At 45.0% G+C, this 23,351-nt stretch overlaps 1 protein-coding gene and 1 pseudogene across 1 annotated transcript in view; one reads left to right on the forward strand and one right to left on the reverse strand.

Moving 5' to 3' along the window:
• The window catches only part of Kcnk13 (potassium two pore domain channel subfamily K member 13), a 92,535-nt gene that overhangs the window by 51,078 nt on the left and 18,106 nt on the right, over window positions 1–23,351 (reverse strand). The gene's annotated exons all lie outside the window — the stretch shown is intronic.
• On the forward strand, window positions 11,606–12,573 carry LOC124090222 (large ribosomal subunit protein eL8-like; annotated as a pseudogene).

The raw sequence follows: 23,351 nt of genomic DNA on the forward strand, positions 1-23,351 counted from the left end.
GGAAGTAGATGAAACTCAAAGCAAACTCTTGGAGGGGATTACTTGGTCCTGTTTCCCCAGAACGGCAGACGTACATACCGTGCCAACATCCAACCAAAGGACAAACAAATTAGGAATGGATGAAGGATTTAAATAGAAATTTCTCCAAAGAAGATATACAGGTGGTCACCAAGTACAGGAAAAGATGCTCAACATCATGAGTTACTAGGGAAATGCAGATTAAACTCACAAGGACGTACCAGTTCACATACATCAGGATGGCTACAATTTTAAAAAGTGAAAACGAGTGTCAGCCAGGATGTAGAGAAATTCAAGCCCTTGTATGTTTCTGGTGGGATGTAAAATGTCATGGGAAACAGCACAGCAGTTCCTCAAAGAGTCCCCTGATATGTTTAGGCCATCGGTAGGGGTATATCCTTTCCAGGGGTGCAGCGAGCCCCAGTGATTCAATATGCATGGGAAACCCCCATCACACCCCATGTTGGCTTGTGCCCCATAAGGCTAAGAATATTTATGGCCAAACCAAGTCATCAAATCCTTGGTGCCTTAGTGATGTCTTTTCTGAGAGAAGACAGATTGAAAAGCAGGCTTCAAAAAACTTCAGGAGGCTATTGACTAGAAAGCGGAACAGGGTTCCTTTGAGTATTCTATATTTTGATTAGAGCAGCAGTTCTATGACACGATATATGTGAAGAGTGCAAAGAAAAAAAATGTAAAAATTCATTATGTACTTGACTGTGTATCTGTCATATCTCAATAAAAAAATTGTCTAAGGCAGGCATAGAACAATACACTTGGAATCCTTCCTTCAAACAAAACAAAACACAACAAGCAAACAAACATAGCAAAGGAACAAGAAGCCTGGGGGAGCAGGCTGAGCATTGTCTCAGAGCAAGTCGTTGCTGTTTGGAACCCGCTGGGCAATGATAGTGGCAATGCTTAATCCTAGCAGATTGAAAAATCATTCGAAGAGCTTTTCATAAATACCAATGCCTGGGCACCCCCCACAGAGATTTTAATTTAATTGGCCTGGGCATAGAAGAACATTTTATAGCTCCCCCAGTGATTTTTATTGAGGGACAAAAACTATGACCCATGAGCTGTGAGCCTGTCTTTGTAAATGTAGTGTGTGGAGCCCAGCCGGGCACAGCCATGCATATTCATTTAAATCTCTGGCTGCTTTTGGCTAAAATGGCAAAGTTTAGCAGTTGCAAGAGAGACCATATGGTCTGCAAGTCTAATGTATTTACTAGCTGTCCCTTTATAGAAGAAGCCTACCATGCCTGGGCCAGACCAGAATTGCCCATCTGAATCAACTGGGGAGGGTATAAGCCTCAAAAAAAAAAAAAAAAAGTTCAGTATCACCTGGATCCTTCTGGCTCAGACTTTCCAGGAATGAGGGGTGGGCCTGACTTCTTGATAAATTCCACAAGTGCTTTCTTGAGAAACTCCCAGTTCTGAACCAGTGCCCTTGATGTTTTGTAGGGATGCTGTTCCCAGGAGAACCCAGGAACCAGTAGCCATGCGCTGGATGTCCCAGAACCACCTCAGGAACTTTCAAAACTCAGATGACCAGAAACCACTCTTCACTAACTCAGAGTCAGTGGGTCACAAACTGCTGTCACAAACTAACCAATCAACAAGAAAAAGCAAAAGCCAACGCCACCTCTCTGTAGGAACACTGATGTTCAGGAGCTGGGATGAGACCAGGTCTCAGACTCAGCATTTTAAAGGGACAGATCCTCCTGGACACCAGAATCTACCCTGGGTTGGCAGAAGTCCGTGATTTTGATTGAGTTCCATTTGAAGAGCAAATGAGAGACATGGTTCTGTACAAGCCACACTGGCACAGCAGCCAAAAGCCTCTGCTCTGCACGGGAAGAGAGGTAAACAGCACCTGTCTGCCTGGACGGGGGCCACCTCGCCCAAGAGGAAGGTGACACAGTGAGAAGAGAGATGTCAACTAGCAAGGAGCTCCCTCAGGAATTCACTGCCTTCTGTTTCCAGAAGAGACACAGTGATCCCATCCTCACTCCCAGGGATATCTGGAGAAAAAGGGGCTTGCACATCCTGGTGGTGGAGACACAAGAAGAAACAAATCTCCACCCACAGGGTGCAGACGGCCATGCATGCAATGATGGTGCTACACGTATCCACAGGTATCTGAGTGAGGACTCGGGTGACTTCCATGGTCCTGAGCATGGAGAAAGGCTACCGTTTTAAGGCAGAGCTTAGTAGGGCCTTTCAAGGACCACCAGAAATTTTAGGCAGATGACACTAGTTTCTCAAACTTGGCTCCATATTAGAATCACCTGGGGAGGTCTTCAGACTCCAGCAGCTCAGGCCCTGCCCCGGTCCATTTAAACCAGACTCTCCCTGGGGACAGCATCCGGGCATCAGCTATGTTAAAGCTCCGTTGGCTGGTGATGCCGGGTGCAGCCGGCTTTCAGCCACCTGGTCTACCCCCTGGGAAGTCCAAGACTGTCTGTTGGGATTGAGCAATAAAAAGACAGGAGTGGGGACAGACCAGTTACTGGGGGGCACAAAGCCTATATAGGGGTGACAAGGGCATGTGTGGCAGCAGACATGATTCACTAGAAATAAACTAAATCAACTGGCACCAGCAATGGGCTCTGTGGGGTGGTGAGCCAACAGTACCCAGAGAGAGGGCAGTGGGTGCTGGTTGGCTTTGTTCTTTGATGCAGGGATTTGGGGGCTGCCAGATGTGGAGGAATAGTTTTAGATTTGCAGAAAAGTTGCCAGATGGTGCAGGGAGTTCCACATACTCCTTACCCAAGTTCCCCTAATGGTGACACTTTACAGTACCAGGGACATTTGTCCAAAGTGAAAAAGTGACATTGATACATTACTATTCATGGGACTCCAGCATCATTTGGGTTTCATCAATGATTTTTTTAAGCAATATCCATTTTCTCATCCAGAATCCAATCTAGCATTTGTCATTTAGCTTCATATTTAGCCATCATGATTCTTTGTATCACACCAGTTTTGAATATCTGACCCCATTGATGCCTTGATCTTAAACACATTTTTGTCCTGTCTATATGAATAGGAATACATTAGATTCTCATCTGAATTTTACCACCATTGAAGAAATTTTATTGAAGAAAATATTGTTGCTGGGCATGGTGGTGCATGCCCACAATCCCAGGTACTCAGGAGGCTGAGGCAGGAGGATTGCAAGTTTGAGGCCAGCCTGAGCAACTTAACAAGACTCTGACTAAAAATAAATTTTTTTAAGGAAGTATTTTCAGTGAATACAATTAAAAGCCACTTTATTTATTTATTTATTTATGGAAAACTTTCCTATTCTGTGCAGGTAAACTATTATCATGTTTGCTCACTTAAGAAATTCTTTTTGGACAGAACTTTTCTCCAGACACACACATAAAAATGTTACTAAAAACATTTGGTTCATTGATTATTTTTTGTTTATATAAATGGTGTCCACTATGACTTTGGATAATCTGGTTTTTTTTTTGATGATCCCATTTCTACCAATATCAATTTTCCTGCTGGGTGTGGTGGTACATGCCTGTCATCCCAGTGGCTCAGGAGGCTGAGACAGGAGGATCGTGAGCTCAAGGCCAGCTTCAGCAACTTAATAAGACCCTGTCTCTAAATAAAATATTTAAAAAGGGCTGGAGATGTGGCTCAGTGTTTAAGTGTTCAATCCTTGGTATAAAATAAAAAGGCAATTTTCATTTTCCTGGGTTAAATTTTGTGTGTCCCAATTGAGCCAAGATTATTTGATTCTTATTGATTTTGAGAAGCACCGGGGTGGACAAAGGTAGAACCCAGGGAATTAAGCATTAAATGTGCATTCCTCCTTCGAATGTTTTTAGTTGGTGTGGATTTTTCCTATCACATAAAGTCATTCCCACTTCCACTGTTGAACTCCCCCTTAGCTTCCCAACTGTAACACATTTTATCATGTGCAATTAACTGTTGCCAGCTTCATTGTGCATTTTTCTATCAATAACATGTTGTGATGACCTCTATAAAAGATGGATAATTTGTATTTTTTGAGTTCAACTGTAGAAAGACTGAGAGGTTCTTAGATTTTTTCCAGAAGACTTTACTATGGTATCGCTCATCTAGTTCATCTGAATGTTGGTGCTCACTTCAGAAGAAATGAGAAAGAACAAATGAAGGGTCAATTAGGTCTAATGACCTGCTCCATCAAAAGCAAGAAAACAGGGCTGAGGATGTGGCTCAAGCGGTAGCACGCTCACCTGGCATGCACAAGGCTCTGGGTTTGATCCTCAGCACCATATAAAAATAAAAAAAAATAATAAAGATGCTGTGTCCACTGAAAACTAAAAAATAAATATTAAAAAAAAACCAAGCAAACAAAACTTCAGGGTGTTTGTTGTTGTTTGTTATTTATTTGTAATGAGCCTGTAATGAGCAGGGCCTGGCCCATGGAACACAATGTAAATGGCACCCTTGGACCATGCGGGGTCACAGCCTGCTGTCGCAGCCAGATGCGGAAGTAAGAGCAAAGCAGAGCAAGCAGGTCAGGGTGTCAAGCCAATCCCAGGCCAGAAATGGGTCTCAGGCAGAGGCATGGGCAGAGGGAAGAAGCACTGGTTCTAGAGTCAGGATGCGAGGTCAGGGTCAGGGCAGCCCCAAGGTCCACCGGCTGCTGAATACTAGACAAGGCTCCTTAGATTCCCCTGGGGGAATGAATTCTCTCTCCTGAGGCTGGTGTGGGGTACAGTGAGGGCTGCAAGACCAGGGCAGAGGCAAGAAATCCCCAGAGACGTCGATTCCCATGTAGATAAAAACGTTCTCATTAGAAGGGTTGGCTGTAATGGTCTATGGTAGCCAAGCCCAGAGACAGGGAGGGTGGGTTTATTGCTGTGGCCGAGCCACTGGGGCCAGAAATGATGAAAAAGGACATTCACCTGTAGAGATGGGGAGACTCGACACCCCCAGATGACCTCCTCCTAGTGAGTGCAGGTCAACCTCTGCTTGGTCCCAGAAAAACAAGAGAACCCTGCACTGTGTTCCCCACCCCCTCCCACTGCCAGGTCAGAGAGAGTGAGATCAAAAGTAAAAGAGAACAGCTGGGAGAGAAAGCTAATTGGGCCGAGTAGCTCAGCTCCCTGCTTCTTTCCCCGGATGAGTCAACCACATCTATTAAAGCCACCGAGAAGAGGTTTTCTCATCCGCGTGTGTGGGGAAATGCAACATACACTCAGAAAAACAGGAAAAAGGGTATAAAGGGCTCGAGCATCTATGAAACCATCAAGAAATTCTGTGTCCAGAATTTCATCTGAGTGGTGGGTTCCCCAGCCACCATCCCAGGACAGCATCTGACATCCCAGGACAGCATCTGAGATTCGGATAGAGAAATGGGGCTTTGTTCTGCAAAGATCCTCAAGGTCTTGAGATGTCTAGAGTTGTACTGGGGGTTCTCAACTTCGGTGAGGTTGAGGCAGTGTTCAGGGAATTAAGTTTTAGGAAGCAGAGGCAAGGAGTTCCTGATTGAGGATGTCTCCAGGGAGACTCAAGGATGCATGTTCTGTTTTAATAGCATAGGTAGTTCTCAAAGACATCCCGCTCTAGGGAGACATACTTGGAATGCACAGACACTTAGCCCAGGAGGCGCTGTGCAAATCCTCTAGGTCCATGCTATTCCAGGGGTAGTTGCAGGCTGGCAGCAATGTATCACCTGGAATGTGGACTCTAGGGCCTCATGCTGGAGCTCCCAGATCAGGTGCATATTAATAAGATTTCCCAGGTTATCTGCATGCCCATGAAGTTGTAGCGGCACACCTCTGGGTTCATTGCTGACCAAGTTCTGAGTAGGCATGGTGCTGCTCCACAGGACATTCAGGAAATCTGTTTGTTAGATGATTTGATTGTCATAATGGTTTGGCATTTAGCGGGCAGGAGCCAGGGAAGTTAGATGGCCAGTACTTTAAAGAATTCTCTTGTATCCTGAATGGCTTCCAAATGTCTTGCCGGGGAGTCTAGCATACAGAAAGCTAATCTGCATTTATTTGAACCTACCTAATTCTTGTTTTATAAATAACCACTTTTATTTTTTGCATGATGTCAACATACACCAACATTTCCAGGAATGCAACTTCCATATAAATCAAGGCGATAACTAACATTTAGAGTTGGCCCTCTATATCTTTAGATTCCATGTCTATGGATTCAACCAACCTCAGATCAAAGATATCCTGAAAAAAATGTATGTTTGTATTGGGTATGCAAAGACATTTTTCCTTGTCATTACCCCTAGACAGGATAACAACCATTTACGTAGCCTTTTCATTCTTTTAGGTATTATGAGTAATCTGGAGATGATTTAAAGTATATGGGAGAATGTGCCCAGGATACATGAAAATACTGTGCCATTCTGTATAAGAGACTTAAGCATCCATGACTTTTGGTATCTGCAGGGTCCTGAAACCAATTGCCCCTGGATACTGGGGGGGTGACTGTATTTAATCTGAAGCATTATCAAGAGTTGGGCTTCATCCCAGCTGTTTCAGCCAGCTTTGCATCACCATGGCCCATACTGGACAAGAAAAACTTAGGGGAGAAGAAGCTTATTCAGTTCATGGCTTCAGAGGTCCAGTTAGTGGTCAGCTGACTCCAAAACATAAACCCCAAAGGAGCACATGAGGCTGCAGATCTCATCATCTGAACACTCTTGCACCATGTCCCATGTGAGCTCTGGGGGACACCTCTTACACACCATAACACCAAGCCATCTCTCCACGGACATCACTGCTATGGTGGACAGGGCAGCACACCTGTCAGTCAACCTTGGGCACCAGCACCTGCCTACTTCAGTATAGTCAGCCCAGAGCATTAATGTTCTAAGATAGATATTGTTTCAAAACAAAATATTTTCTGTTGTTTCTTTATAATTAGGGCAGTAGGCTGTCTTTTTGAAATTTTATGTAGAGATGGTTTACTTAATCTAGAGTTCACCTTGGGATGATAAAGGAATGCTTTAGTTAAAAATTTTCATTCTGTATCATAAGAAAAATTCTGACACAAAAAGGAGGTTGTTCAACAGGGCTGGGATTGTGGCTCAGAGGTACAGCGCTCACCTAGCACATGCGAGGCACTGGGTTCCATCCTCAGCACCACATAAAAATAAATCATTAAAATAAAGGAATTGTGTTTGTCTACAACTAAAAAAAAAAAAGGAGGTTGTTAGATGTGACAGCCATTGAGATGAATTATTCTGATTGAATCACCTTATTTTCAAGACAAAGGACTTGACCAGGGGAGGGGAGAGTTTAAGGTGACAGGGCAACTGGCATCTGTTGAACCAGAGCCCAAGACCCCCGCCTGGCCAGGGCTTGGCCTCCTGCACCCAGCACAGTGGCCTCGTCTCTGGAGAGTTCCTCATCTCCACAGAAAAATGTTTTTGTCTCCGTTCTTGCCAAGGCCTGGACAGTGACTCCTGATGTCATATGTAGTCTCACAAGAGTCATGGAACATTTGCTGGACTCCCAATTAGAACATAAATGGAGGCCTGGTTCTATTTGGACATAAATTGCTGCCTGTTCTGTGTCGTGTCGGATTCAAGGACTTTAAAGGAAAATTGAATTGAAAAACAAAAAACAAAAAAAACAACGAACAACTCCCTTGATTTTGGAAAGAATGGATTTTGTAGGTCAAGACTCTGCTAGCCCTGGGTTCTTATGGGCTAGCATGCCAACACCCCGAATGGCAACACAGGACCACAGGGCAGGTGGCACTTAGTTTGCAGCCACAGGCCACATAAGCTCTTGTGTCATACTTGCTTCATCCTGCATACGCAGATGAGGTACCCCTTCTACTCCTGACATCTGTGATTTCAGGGAAGGGTCCCAGAGGAGATTAAATGAGGGTAGGATGCTTCACAGGAAGTTGAGAAGATCTCTATCTTCAGATAAAAAGCTGAAAGATGAGGACCCATTTTACAAGGAGCTCAGTGAAGAAAAGTCAAGTCTTGGTGGAAACAAGGAACTTCCATAATGAGGTCAGCAAGGAGAGCAGCTGTGAGCTCAGCAATGGCCGTGTCGGCTTGGACGTGTGGAAGGATCAGCCCCTCCCCTGCTTTACACAGCAGAGAGAGCTGGAAAACGGTCCAGCCCCAAATTCAAGACAATGACCGGGCCCCAAGGAGGGAAGGGATTCCGAGACTCCCCTGCCTTTCTGGCTAACCCGGCAGAGCCTCCCTGGCCATCCCACAGGACGTGTGGCCCAGGAGAGAAGAGAGAATGAAACAAAGAATGTGACTCTTCCTCCTGTTCTTCAGATTCTCACACAAAGGCTTCAAAGAACCAAACAAAAGAGATGATTGAGCAAATCACAGAGGTCTCCAAACATGGTCCTTCGAGTTGTGACAAGGACAATGGGTCTCGCTTGCCATCTGGTTGCTAGCTGTGCCCAGGGAGTAAAACATCTTCAGAGAATTTGTGTTTTCAATGAGGTTTCCAGAAACTCATCAGAGGTTTATATAACCATAAATTTGAAATAGTCTCGATAAAAAACAATGACTGTTACTCCGTCACCAGAGGAAAAAGGTCCAGCGAGAAAGCTCAGCAGTGACTCAGTGCCCGACCCAGAGGACAACATCCGGAGGAGGCAGATGACATGCAAAGACAGCAGTCAGCGTCCAGCGAGGTGTCCTTGAGGAGAAGCAAGACCAGGAGGCTGAGTTAAGAGGAGGAAATTGGATGCCAGAGGGAAACTGGGGAGCGCGAGGTGAGCTGTCAGAGGAGGGCAGTGAGCTGAGGAGGAGAAGCCCGAGAGGCTGGACCCTATGCGGCAGAAACTGGAAGAGAAGGAGGCAGGGTCTTCAGCCAGCGTGAGCAAGGTCTGCGCTTCATTTAAGCCAGGGAGGGTGGAAGAAGCCAGGCGGAGCTGGGGGCAGGAGATGCGCCTGCATCTCTCTCAGGGCTGAGAGGGAGGAGGAAGGCGCTCTCTCCCTGGGGGTGCAGGATGCTCCAGTTTTCATGTGTTTCTTAAGCTCCAAAAATACATCATTCTCCATGAGAAAAGGACCTGGATAAAGTAACCCAGGTGGCCCTTGAAGTCCCCAGAGTCTGAACAGAAATAGCCCCCCCCCCCCCAATCTAATGCCTAAAACTTGAGACAAAGCCTTCAGATTCAGCTGGAAAACGGCAGCCAGGCAGAGCCATCACAGACACTCAGAGTTAACATGGATGCAAACGCAACTATGCTGATCTGGAGGCTCCGAAAAGCTCCAGTTCCCAAAGGCTGCATGTAGATTAGGGAGGAACTTGGCACATGTCCCTGGAATGATCCCCAATTAGCAGGAAGGGAGTGGGAGAGAGAGAATATTCCTGAATGTGCCTGGGGACCAGAGTGGTTGAGATGAGGCATTCTGGAGTCTGACCATCCAGGATTGAGTCCCTCCTCCACCAGGAGGCATTTCAGCACATGCAATAGTCTTTTTTTCCCCTTGGTTCCAGGGATTGAACCCAGAGGCACCCTACCACTGAGCCCCATCCCTGGCCCTTTTTATTGCTTATTTAGAGACAGGGTCTCACTGAGTTGCTTAGGGCCTAAGTTGCTGAGACTGGCTTTGAATTCAACAATCCTCTCCTGCCTCAGCCTCCCCAGCCACTGGGATGACAGGTGTGCACCTACTTGAGGCTTCTGAGTCTCAATTTTCACCTCCATAAATGAAGAAGTTCTAGCGGGCAGAAGAGCTGTACACTGAGCATGGCATCCAGCAAAACTCTAAACACTGGCTCTTGTTGTTGCCAGTTCCACAGAACTGCTGAACGTCTTCACCTTAACCAGAATGGCTGGAGCACCCGTTTAAGGATCCCAGAATATGACACCTTGCCTTCTTGTCATCCCTATGAAGACCAGACACCCTCCCTGAGATCGCTAGTCCAAGATAAAGTCTCAGGGCAGAGATGTGCCAGGACTTCTTGATTAAGATGTTAGAAAAAAAAGAGTGTCCCAGTCATTGTGTACTGGGAGTGCCCCCGCTACATCCCCCTGGTGAAGGGGCAGACAGGTATGGAGCACTCTCTGCAAGGCAGGGGGTGTTCTGAATGCTGTGCCTGTTTCCTTGTTCATTCCTGAGAACAACTCTGTTCCCTATGGAGAAACTGAGGCACGGAGAGCAGAGTGCCCATCTGTAGGCCACAGCACACTTGGCTGTAAGGAGCGTGGAGGTACCTGCCGCGTCAAACAGCCAGTGCTGAGCCGCAAACACAGATTCAAAAAGCAGCAGCCCTTCAGAATAATTTTTCAAAACACTCCACTGTTGCACATGGACAAATCAGAGCTATAAAAATAGCCACTTCTGGTCTGACAGAATTACTGTTTTCCTTCGTTCCACCCACCTCGCCACACTCTGCCTACCTGATACCCTTGAGGCTGATTAAGCCTCATTGTCATTTGTTCACAGAGGCAATCCTCTCCCCAGCAAACAGAAGAGCCTTTGTCCTGGAGGCCATCAGTCCCAGCCACAAAGTGGCTTATTGAAGTATAATTTCATTATGCAGAATCCGCTTCCAGTTTAGGTTTCCTTGGGCCAGCATTGCTGAGGTGTGAGAATTGGCAAATGGTAATAATGAGGTCCCCAAGACCCCTGGCATCTGTCATGGAGTTCTCAGTCGGAGAGGCGGGCTCACGTCTTTGCATCGGGTTCCTTATCTGAAGGTCTCTTCAGTCCCCTTCAGTTTGTTTTGACCGTGGTCAGTCCCCAGTGACCCAGGTGTAGATTATCTACACTAGGAACCGCAAAGGGGGGCTAACTCCAAAGGAGCCTTAATCAGCTAACAGAGAATGCAAATTCACTTTATCATTGGGCTATGAAGGGAGGGTGGGGAGACCGAGCCTTAGCCACTGTGCCTACAGAACAGCAGCTGGAGAAGAGTCCAGAGCTGTACGTTAGTCAGGTTATGTCCCCGTCGGGGAAGGAAATCTGTGCTGGGGACATCAGAGCCGAACATTCACAGCTTTTGGACAGTTTTTGCTACTTGCCTCCCCTAGAAGGGAAAACTGATTGGAGAAAATGTATAGTTTGGGGACTTTCTCCTGAAGGCAGATGTTCCAAACCCTTCTGAACAATTCTGTGAACATGTGGCCCGCCTACTGTCTGTCTGTCCACCGCGTGGTCAGGCTCCCACGGCTGTTCACATGCTTCGTCCATTCTGAAGTTTTCTTTGCCATGATTCCATCCAGTCTCCAACACTTTCCTAAAACACCAGCACCCCCTCCCAGCTGTCTCCAAGGGGAGCTCAGGGTACATAGAGCACCAACTGTGAGCCGGGAACATCTTTCTACTAGCACATTGATCAGTCTATCCTCAATTTCCTGGAACCCAACTGGTAGACAATTTATTATTCTTGGAATTTTTCATATATTCAAATTTTAGGAAAAGGAGCCCATTAACAAGAAATAAGACGCGGCAGAGATCGACTTAGGACATTTACGAAGCCACCAAGGAGATAACCTGAACAAGGAGGAAAAAGCTCCGTTTCTAACTCCCTCTACACGGCCGTTGTCCACCATGATGCCAAAGACAGGTCTCAGCTGCACTGAGAAAACCCTGCTCACGCTGTCTCTCCTCCAGCAGACCGAGATGCCAAAGGGAAAGAAGGCCAAGGGGAAGAAGGTGGCCCTGGCCCCCGTCGTGGTTAAGAACCAGGAGGCCAAGAAGGTGGTGAACCCGCTCTTCGAGAAGAGGCCGAAGAACTTCGGCATCAGACAGGACATCCAGCCCCAAAGGGACCTTACCTGCTTTGTAAAATGGCCCTGCTACATCAGGCTGCAGCGGCAAAGGGCTATTCTCTATAAGTGGCTGAAAGTGCCTCCTGCGATTAACCAGTTCACCCAGGCCTTGGACCCCCAACAGCCACCCACTGCTTCAGCTTGCCCACAGGTACAGACCCGAGACCAAGCAGGAAAAGAAGCAGAGGCTGTTGGCCCGGGCTGAGAAGAAGGCTGCTGGCAAAGGGGATGTCCCCACAAAGAGACCACACTGGGGGCATGACACAAGTTTATTGCCTTCAGCCCAAGACACTGGATGAAGGACAATTTATCACTTTTACGTACAGAAATGCAACAGTGTACGTTTATCCCAGTTTAGCGGTGAGTTCTTTAGCCTGTCCTTCGAGCCGGGGTCAATACTGTCACCACCTTGGTGGAGAACAAGAAGGCTCAGCTGGTGGTGATCGCAAATGACATGGATCCCATCGAGCTGGTTGCCTGCCTGCCTGCCCTGTGTCGCAAGATGGGAGTCCCTTACTACATCATCAAGGGGAAGGCTAGGCTGGGCCCTCTGGTTCACAGGAAGACGTGCACCACTGCTGCCTTCACACAGGTTAACTCGGAGACAAAGGAGCTCTGGCGAAGTTGGTGGAAGCCATCAGAACCAACTACAATGACAGATATGATGAGATCCGTTGCCACTGGGTCCAAAATCTGTGGCTCGCACTGCCAAGCTGGAAAAGGCAGAGGCTAAAGAACTCGCCACTAAACTGGGATAAAAGTACACTGTTGCATTTCTGTACATAAAAGTAATAAATTGTCCTTCATCCAGTGTCATGGGCTGAAGGCAATAAACTTGTGTCAGGCAGTAGCAAGGGCATGCCCCATAGTGTGAGAGCTTTAGAAACTCACTGTGTAACTTGCATGAAAAGGCTTTATATAGCAGTAAAATGCTCAGAAATCAAGCCAGGGTTTTGTGATTGACCAGTCACTGCCTTATTTAAGGTAGCAATGAATATGAGTCTATAAAGCATTTATTTATACTGATAATACATGATCCAGTAAAGTCAAGTCTCTTAAAATGACAAAAAAAGAAAAGAAAACCCTACTTACTGGGAAAGTGGAGTGGACTAACAGAACTTAGAAATATTTCATTGCAGGTGGTGCACGCCAGTAATCCCAGCAGCTTGGGAGGCTGAATGGACATTTTAAAAAGTACTATGTTTTCCATGTGCTGCCTAAAGTTGCGTAGTCTCAGTGGTATTTGAAGAACTCTGCAGTGGGAATATCCTGGTTCTCTTCAAAGTTTGAAGCCTCTGAGGAACCCCTAGGTTAGTGCCCAGAGCAGTAAAGAGAGAACAGGAGTAAAGAGATGCAGGAGGCCCAGAGAGACCCAGAGAGACCCAGAGGGTCATCCTGTTCTCGTGGGTATCCACTGAAGTGTCTGCCTGGGAGGGAGGAAGAGAGGGAGGCTGAACAAGCTCAAGGGAGTTGGAGCCTTGGACAAACTCCCCTTGTTTGCTTAATAGGTCTGGATACCCATGTCTGGAGTCCCATTTCACTTTCCTGTGCCCTTCAGGATGCCCTTTATGCTGGGCACGAGTGGCTAACAGCCAGATATGATACTCGGAGGTTCCTGTACCCCAGTCCTTTCTCTAAAGGGGAATTTTTATTGTCTTTGACTTGTCTTTGCTCCAGTGTTGTTTCCTGGGTGTGTTGGGGTAGTTCAATCTGATTGCTTAGTCCACACATAGCGGCTGGTGGGCATTCGTATCTGAGAGCCACAAGGCTCTGCTTGCTGCAGCTCAACGGGACTTTGTTAGCCTCCAATCAGGGGTGGGGAATATATTTTGCAGCTGTTAATAAAATGGATGGTTATATTGAGAGAGGAGTCTCTGGGTGTACAGGTAGGGGGCTTTATGCTAAGAAGTAAAATAAAATATAGAATACAACAAGATAGGAATTTGTAATTAAGGGAGAGGTGCCGAGTATCAAAGGATGTGCCCTTACCCATGACCTTGTAAAATGAGGGCAATATGCAAGGGAATTCTGAGGCACATTTGTACAACTCTGTCCTGGCTCCACCTCCAACCCAGCCCCTAGCACCGTCCTTCTGTGAATATTAACACCTACAACAGCAGGTTGCTGTCTCTCCTCCTGGAGATGCCCACATACTCCCTGGAACGCATATTCCTTGCTTTACCCTGAAGGCGTCTCTCTTGAGATTGCCCATTCTCCCTTGAAGGTGTATCTATTTCCTAAATAAACCGCCATGTCTTTGGTACGTGCTGAATTTCTTTTCCATCATGTATGCCAGGAACCCCTGAGTCAACTTTCCTCTTCTCTCCAGAAGCTCCTTGAACCCTTCTTTGGAGGTATCTCTTCTCCCATGACAAGATTCAGGGCTTCTTTCTACAGCACTTTCCCTTGGTGGCCATGTTTATTCTGTTTGGCTCAAGCCACCAAGATTAACCTGACTGGACAAGGGATCAACATCTGACCAATTCATCTGAGAATTCGACCAATCGGATTTTCTCAGGAATGGACACTTGGATCGAGAAGCAGTAGGTGGTCATTGTTAGTTGTTTCAACTGAGGAGATAAAAACTCAAGGGCTAAGGGGTGGCCATCATCAGCTAAGAGAGGAGAGAAGAAGAAAGCAGAAGTCAAAAGGGAGAGGGAAAAATAAAGCAGACACAGAAATAGAAGCAAAGGGAAGAGATTGGGAAAATGGCCACTAATTCCTACTAGGTTTTCAGTTCCTGGGTCTTAGGACTCCTGCAAGGCTCACCTGTACTTCCTGCCCCACAGTTTCATGAACAATCCCCATATCCTTACAGCACATTCCATGTTTTTCTTTGAGCTCATTCAAGTGAGTCCCCAATACTTGTATGCAAAGGGTCTTGACTAATGAGGGAGACGTCGAAGGGCACAGGCAGCCAGGACAAGATGGTGAGTGAGGAGGTTGGGGCAGAACAAAGGAGTGAGGAAAGGGTCTTCTGATGAGGTCACCTTCCTGGTTGACAGAAATGCTGGTGGACACAAGTGGGGGACCCAGTGAGACAGACCCTTCTGTACTTGTGCTCCTAAGCGGGGGGAGTCCAATAGAAAAACTAAAAGGGACATGTGGACAGAGGGGCACCAATTGATAATAGTGAAGAATGCGTGGATGAGAAGGAGATAAGGAAATTTCAGAGACCATAAAAAGAACAGGCCACAACTCCCCCACTGACACTGGAGTCCCTTCTCTTCTGAGAAGTCTGTCTCTGTCACTCTTGCAATAACCTTGCTGCTTGCTTGCTATCTATACTGTGTCCTGTTTTTTGATTCTTTGCTGAATGGAGACAATGAACCCAATACTCATAGAAGGTAACACTAAGAGAATGAACAGTTATACTCACTGCTAACAAAAATGAACCGAGTATTTACGAGAGAAAAATATACATCACAACGCCTCCTTGTATTCTGCAAGGAAAACCTCAGGCATCTCACCCTCTGGGTGAGTTTGAGAATCACTGCTCTAACTTGATGGAAGGAAGAAGCAACCCTTCTGGAGGTCTTCCCCCAAATACCCCCGAGAAAAACAAGACAGCTGAAGTAAAAATAGTAGAAGATGTGCTGACTATGACGCTTGCTCTCCAGAAGAGCAAAAAATCATACCTAAGGAAGTTTTGGTGATTAAGTAGAACTACCAAGGCCCCATCTCAGACCTATTGAATCAAAAATTACAGTCAAATCACTTAGATAGTTACACATTTTTAAAAAGTTTCCCGGGAGATCTTGATGTGCATCCTTGTTAGAGTCACTTGATCCTAGCAAAAAGGGACATCTGAGGAGAGGAAGAAAGATCATGAGGGCAAAGAATAGCAACCCCCTTGGTTCCTGGCTGGCATTGCCCTTTTGGTAGACTGAATTTTGGACCAAATTCCTCTCCAGCTCAAAAACACCGCGCTTTCTGCCCATAGCACTGAGCCTCAAACATCCCAAAGGACTTCAATTCTGTTGGGTAGACACATTTTGAAGAGGTGGGGTAACACACAATCCTTTTTATTTTATTTTAAATGCTTTCACCAAAATGGATAAGTTAAAAAGAAGTTTGGAACTAACACTTTTCTAGTTAAAACTTTAATTCTATAGAAATTTAATTCCTTGATAATGAAGCACATCATGCCCGAAGTGGCAGACACGTGCCCTGGTGCCGAGGTGCACATACAATGTGGCTGAGCCCCACCTCCCAGAGTTAACTTGAGATGGGACATGACCTGGTTAAGACGCAGGAAAAGGAAGCGAGTAAGCCAGACTCATGCTCTGGTGTTTCCTCTCTCCGATGATAAGATATAGAATCAGCTCTACCATTAAGATAAGGCTCTTTGGACTCGCCTCGTCTGTGATAATTCAGCTGAGCAACAACGGTCCAGTTCTATGACCAGATCACTGTACTCTCTGGCTACCGTCCAGAAACAGCCATTTGGGGAGGTTAAATGAATGTCTGGTTCTCCTTCAGTGGTGACAAAGGCCAGCACCAGCTTCACAGTCAAAGAGCAGGTGAGGTGGTCTCTACTTTTAATCCTACAAATATTTACTAAGGGCCTATGCATGACAGGACTGGGTGAGGGGCCCGTCAGTGCACAGAGGTGACAGGGACACACATGGAGCTGATGGCTCCCTGTAGACAACAAGACCTAAGAGGCCCCTTGGGGTCCTCACTCTTCTCCAGAGACTGAAAGAGTCAGAGCTAATATAATGAAAGAAAGAGGTTGGGGGGTGGGTGGGAAATGGCTCCCATCAAATCCCATTAAAACAAATCCCAAATACAGCAAGTTGAATGTGCAGTAAACAAGTATTCCCCATACCAGGCGCTTATTTGCTCACAGGTTAAGCACATTCAAGGCAATCCAAGTATCTAGAAAGATTTAGGACCACATTCCAGAAGTCCATGAATAAGCATTTGACATAAATCTCTGCCCACAGATGAAGAGACCTTAGAATCTTCTGGAAGGAGGGATGACAGGGATCCCATTTTATCAGATTCAAAGCCCAGGATATCTTCTGGAAATGAACAGGAGAAAGGGAATCCTCACAGGGAACCTCAAACAACCCCAGCCACCATATGCGCTCACAGGGCCTCTTTGGCCTTCTGGAACATTTCTACCATGTCCTTCTAAACTGGCATGCTGGAGAGAGGACCAGGGAGCTGCAAAAGACAGCCTCAGAAGAATCCACCACACATCCTGCCTCACCCTATGTAGGGATGGAAAAGAGAAGTCAGGGCCATGGAAACAGGTAATTTTTTTTTTTTTAACAAAAACAAAACCCCTAAACTATCAAGGAAGAACAAACTCAGGTGACAATGGAACTGATTCCATCTTCGCTGATGATATTGTGAATTAATTTTCTTTATCAATGCCTGGAGAACAATAGCAACTTATGCCATGTATTCAGGGAACACTATGTTCAACTCATTAATTAGTTTATTAATGACACAGTGGTCTAGAAAAAGTGTGGGCTTTGCAGCCACATGGACCCGCTTCCCTGCTGGCTGTGGGGTGAGAAGCAAATTTTCTAAGTCTCAGATTTCTCATCGGCAAAGTAGGGACATCATTGTCTACCATGGAGTGAGGTTGTGAGGGTCAACAGGGGTAACACACAGACCTCCACACTTAGTACAGGGCCTGGCTCAGCAGATTGAATTTCGTTTGGGGGTCCTTATTTGAGGTGTCTGCCCTGTGCCCAGAGACTTGGTACTTAATGGAAAGAGGATGCCTAATAAAGAGGATGCTGTTTAATCTCCCACAACACTTTCTAAGTATTGAGATGCTTCTTAAAAGGCAAGGAAATGAAAAAGACTCAAGTTTGAAAAGTTTGTCTTCAGACCCATCCACTGCATGGCTCATTTGTGAGTTTCCCACTAGTTCAGAATGCTGCCTCTGATTATCAAGAATACAACTAACAATAAACGTTGGCAAGGATGTGGGGATAAGGCTCGCTTTTACATTGCTGGTGGGACTGCAAACTGGTGCAACCACTCTGGAAAGCAGGATGGAGATTCCTCAAAAAACCTGAATGGGACCATCATTTGATCCAGTTGTCCCACTCCTAGGTTTATACTCAAAGCCCTTAAAATCAGCATACTACAGGGACACAGCCACATCAATGTTTACAGAAGCTCAATTCACAACAATTAAGCTATGGAACCAACCTAGGTGCCCTTCAACAGATGAATGGATAAAGAAAATGTGGTGTATATTCACACTGGAATATTACTCAGCCTTAAAGAACAATGAAATCATGGCATTTTCAGGTGAATGGATGAAACTGGAGGATATTATGCTAAGTGAAAGAATGTTTTCTCTGATATGTAGATGCTAACTCACAACAAGGGAAGGTAGAGAGGGGAAGAATAGAAGTTCACTGGACTAGACAAAGGGGAATGAAGGGAAAGTAGGGGGATGGGAATAGGAAGGACAGGGGAATGAATTGGACATCACTTTCCTGTGTCCATATATGAATACATGACCAGGGTAACGGCACATCATGTACAACCACAAGAATGGCCAGTTATACTCCATGTACGTATGATATGTCAAAATACACTCCACTGTCACATGTATCTAAAAAGAACAAATAAAAATTTTAAAAGACCACCCAAAACCAAAATGCCACCTCTGACCTCTGTCCTTCGTGATTCCTTATCAACTGCCCACAAACATCAGTAGTGTCCTTTTTAGTTGTGCCTTCTCTGCAGATGTATTTAGTAAACCACATTCATCCATTAAAAACTCTCTCCTCCCTTCATTTAACGTATGTTGTTGGAAAGCCGAGCCTGGGACAGTCAAGGTTTCCAGATCCCCCCGCCAACCACAGAGGTGTGCAGGAGGCGACATTAAACGTGTTGTGCCAGGTTCATGTTCACAAAAAAGCATCTTCAACAATGCAGCTTTCCTTCCCAAAATGAAATTGATTTTACTCCTAAATGACAAAACTCTCGGAAATGTTCAAGTACGTACATAATGTAATTCTTAAAATACCTACCACTGTTTTCTACCTGACTTCCTCTTCTCCCCCACCATCGTCGGTAACTCCACGACCCTCTCCTTAGCCCCTTTCCCCGATTCTCATTCATAAATCACCTGCATTCTATGTATCCCGACAAGAACAGGGTTTTACAATGTCTATCGCCCTTTACGGCCCCCTTAACCTCATCAATAATGCGACGCCGTCCAGTCATTCCAGAGGGGCTGGCATCGCGAGTGCTCTACATTCCTGGTTAAGAGCAGTCTCCCCCAGACACCGGCGTGCTGCTGTCCAAGATCAACATGGACAGCATCCAACGAGACCTCAGAGATGCTACTTTTCTTTTCCTCTGCTGTGTCAACAGCTTACTGTACAGAACTTGATTGATGCATTTTTAATTACTGTACCGAGTTTCCTCTGAACTCATTGCTTTTCACCATTTCCAGTCAGTGGGTCTTAATTTCCCATAGGAAAACTAGCCTGCCCCAGAGTTCATGCTTTTCTGCTTGATTCTCATTAATGAAATGTCCTAAGTAGACAAATCTCTTTTGCCTACTGATTTGGGATGGCCAGAGGGAAATCAACAAGAATAAAAGTAAACTCTCCGTGCACCCTATCAGGAGAAACTCGATTGCCCCATGGTCAAGCTGAAGCGCCAATAGATAAATAAAGAAAGAAAAAAGAAAAAATGAATATCACACAGGATCACTGAGGGGGTCCTACTCTGCAACTCTTTGGAGTTTTTGATAAAAAGCCAGGTGATAAGACTGCTTGGTTTCTTCTCAAAGGAAGAAAGAACCTCAGTACTTAGAGCAGGGAACAGGAAAGAAGTCCAACACAGTGATGAGTGGCAGGTGGCATGAGGCCCTAAGGGAGCAACCTCAGTTCCTGCTCAGTGAATGGCGGCCTCGTAGGAACATGGGCCTGGCAGGGCCAGAGTTTCAATTTTCTCAAGAAAAATCAGAAATCTAGATTTTGACTGGGACATCTGATTTTTAATATTTGACAACTAATTTAACTTTTCTCAAACACTGAGGTCCACAGCAGTGTGAGGGGGCTGGCTGACAAACCCCCGAGGCTGATTATGACATTTACTTTGCTGTCTGTCTTCAGTGACTTGACATCTGAAAATATGTACACCCCAGGACTGGGCAAATATTATGAATTGGGACTTCTGTTGTTTTTTTTTTTAAACTAGTTGTTAAAAATTTATCAACTTATCACCATCTGCCACCAAATAATGCAAGCCACCTTTGATCCAAGGCCTGTTGGTTGCAATTTCTAATTTAAACATCAAATGAAATGTAGAACTAAATGACTGTAAAGTAGCATATATCCCCAAATCAGAGTCACAACTGAGGGTACACGTGATACTGGAATAACAGGGTAGGTGTGGGCTAGGGTCAAGGGTCACCATTGCTAGCTGAACACATGGGGTGAAAGAGCAAAGGAGACCATGAACAATGTCCCCTGCACTAGGTGGAGTGTGTGTCCCTGCCTGTGAGCCGCCATGCCTGTGATTCCAGCCATTGTGGAGTCTGAGGCAGGAGGATCGCAAGTTTAAGGCTAGCCTCAGAAATTAGCAAGGTCCTGTCTCAAGATCTTAAAAAGTTTGAAAAGGGATTGGGGATGAAGCTAAGAGGTACAGCAGCTCTGGGCTCAATCCCAGCATAGGCAAGAAAGAAAGAAAACCAGAGGGCATTTCTAAGTGGTGTCTCTTCTCCACTGCCCCGAGGAAGAGTGACCCTCAAGACACAATAGCATCTTCTGAATACTCAGGAAAGGAGGAGGTTGATTGAGCAACAGGAGCGTTTCCATCCACAGGCAGGAGGATCAACGTCCTCAGGAGCCCCACATGGGCAGCTGCACAGAGTGGGTTCCCTTTTCCTCTTTATTCAAAATCCGCCCTAGTCCAGTTCTCAATTCCTGTTTTTGGTTATAAGGAGCCTTGACAGTCATGAAGCCTAAGGGTCGCTTTTTATTGTTTTTTTTTTTTTTTAATGAATGAATTTAAGTGTGTAGGATTGTAGAAGCAGCCATATTAAAAGCACAGTTCTTCAACTATGGGGCAAACGTGTGTGTTACCGTTTGGATGTGAGGTCCCCCCCCGAAAAAAAAAAGCTCATGTGTGAGACAATGCAAGAAGCTTCAGAGGAGAAATGATTGGGTTCTGAAAGTCTTAACCCAATCAGTGAATCAGTGCCCTGATGGGATTAACCTTGTGGTGGCTGGGCGGGTGGGTGTGGCTGGAGGAGTGGGGATTAGGGCGTGGCTGTGGGTAGATATTTGTATCTGGCCAGTGGAGTCTCTCTCTGCTTCCTGATCATCATGTGAGCCGCTTGCCTCTGCCACACTCTCCAGCTATGATGTCCAGCCTCACCTCAAGCCCCCAGGAATGGAGCCGGCCTTCTGTGGACTAAGACCTCTGAAACCACGAGCCCTCAAATAAAATTTCCTCCTCCACAACTGTTCTGGTTGGATTCTTTTAGTCACAGTGAAATAGCTGACTAAAACAGTGTAACATACAACATGTGCTTCATTGTTAAATCATAAAGCAGCAAGATCAGGTCTAAGGCTCCATGATTCCGAAGCTGTGATGAATGAGTAGGTACCTTCCACAACTGTGAAGTGAGGGGAACAGATCTGTGATTTCCACAGGTGACAAAGCTTCAGGTGTCACCCCTCCTACGTCTAGGTTGCGACTTACACTGGTAATTGAAGGAAATGCTAGAGGTTAGAACATGGGGTTACTTCCCCACCCAAGTTCCATTCATGGCTTCTGTTAAGAACTGTCATCAAGTGGGACAAGTCCCATGTGTTAGGGACTTAGTAAATTCCAATGGAACCAAACTAAACCTTGTGTTTGACATGAGGTGGGTGCTAGGTGGGTGTGGTCCTAAGGAGTCACAAGGGAGAAACAGCACCCAGACATCTTCCTGATGCAGCCTGATCCATCAGTGACATCAAATATAAACACGTGGGTGGCGAAAATAAATACAGAACAAGGGTCACGGTTTTATTTCCATTTTCACTAGAATTTTGATCATCTCAAGGATTGGCCCCTTCGTGCCTGCCATTCAAGTCAGGGCTGAACACATTTAAATCAAAATTCTACTGCTTACTGTGTAACTTCCGGTAAGCTATTCTCCCCCCAAGAAAGCTACTTAGCCACTGTGTTTTCAGTTTTCTCTCTCACAGAATCAGGAAAATAATAGTCCTGTGGCACAGAATGACAGACTGTCTGTAGAGTGCTTAGAAAAGCACTAGGGGAGAAGAATAAGAAGAAGATTCTTGCAAATTGGCCAAAAGACTATTTAAGTTCAAAAATTCTCAAAACTTTGCAGTTGCTATACATATTTACAATTTAAAATTAAAAGTATGCTCTACAGAGCTGTTGTACTAGCAAATAATTAGAAACAACCTACATGGCCCACGATGGGGGAAATAGCTAAGTTACTGAATATCTGTGCTGTGGCTGTGTATCCCGGGCAACCTCAGAAAGATGCAAGAACTACAGATGAACACTTCTCTACCCGTTCCATAGGTCTACAAAATCATCCTGATGCCAAACCAAGAAAAAGGCATCACAAAAAAAATACCTTTTTTGCATACAGATGCAAAAAAATCCTCTATAATATATTAGCAAACTGAATGCAAAATTGTACAAAAAAAGATTACATATCATGACCAAGTGGCATTTATTCCAGGAATCCAAGATTGACTTGATATGTAAAAATTAATGAAATATACTATTAATAGCATAAAGGACATAATCACAAGATTATCTCAATAGATACACAATAATTTGGCAAAACCCCTTTGCGATTTAAAATACCTAACAAGCTAGGACTATAAGAGAACTTCCCCAACCTGATAAAGACTGTCTACAAAACTAGTACCAAACTCAAAGGTAAAAAACTAAAACTAACACTTTCCCCTTAAGGAATAAACTTAGACGTCCATTCTCACCACTTCTATTCAACACTATATTGAAAACTCCAGCCAGGAATGAAATAAAATTTCCAGACTTCAAAGGAAGAATTAAAACTCTCTCTATTCATAAATTCTGGGATCCTGTATGGGAAAGTCTCCTAGAATCCACAAAAACATGACAAGAACTAATACATGAACAGCAAGACCACAGGATTCGAGATCAACATACAAAAGTCAATTCTGTTTATACACTGGTAGTAAAAAAAAAAAACTAAAGTAAAATTAAGAAAACAATTTCATTCACAATGGCATTGAAAAGAATAAGAGGAAATTAAACCAAACAGGTGCAAAACTTACACTCTGAAGATTACAAAACATTGTTGAAAAAAAATGAAAAGATCTAAATAAATGGAAATACATCTCATGTTCCCAGATTAGAAGACTAAAAAAGCAGTAATATTTCCAAATTGATTTAATGCCAAGCCTTCTTTGCAGAAATGAACAAAACAATCTTAAAATTCACAAGGAGGTTTAAGGAACCCAGAATAGCCAAAACAGTCTTGAAAAAGAAGAACAACGCTGGACGACTCATACTTCCTGATTTCAAAATTTATTATAAAAGCTACAACAATCAAGGTACTGGCATAAAGACAGACATCTAGATCA

This window comes from Marmota monax, unplaced genomic scaffold (assembly GCF_021218885.2).
Source record: "Marmota monax isolate L192 unplaced genomic scaffold, Marmota_monax_Labrador192_F-V1.1 WCK01_AAM20220418_F8-fsc00017, whole genome shotgun sequence".
Lineage (NCBI taxonomy): Eukaryota > Metazoa > Chordata > Mammalia > Rodentia > Sciuridae > Marmota > Marmota monax.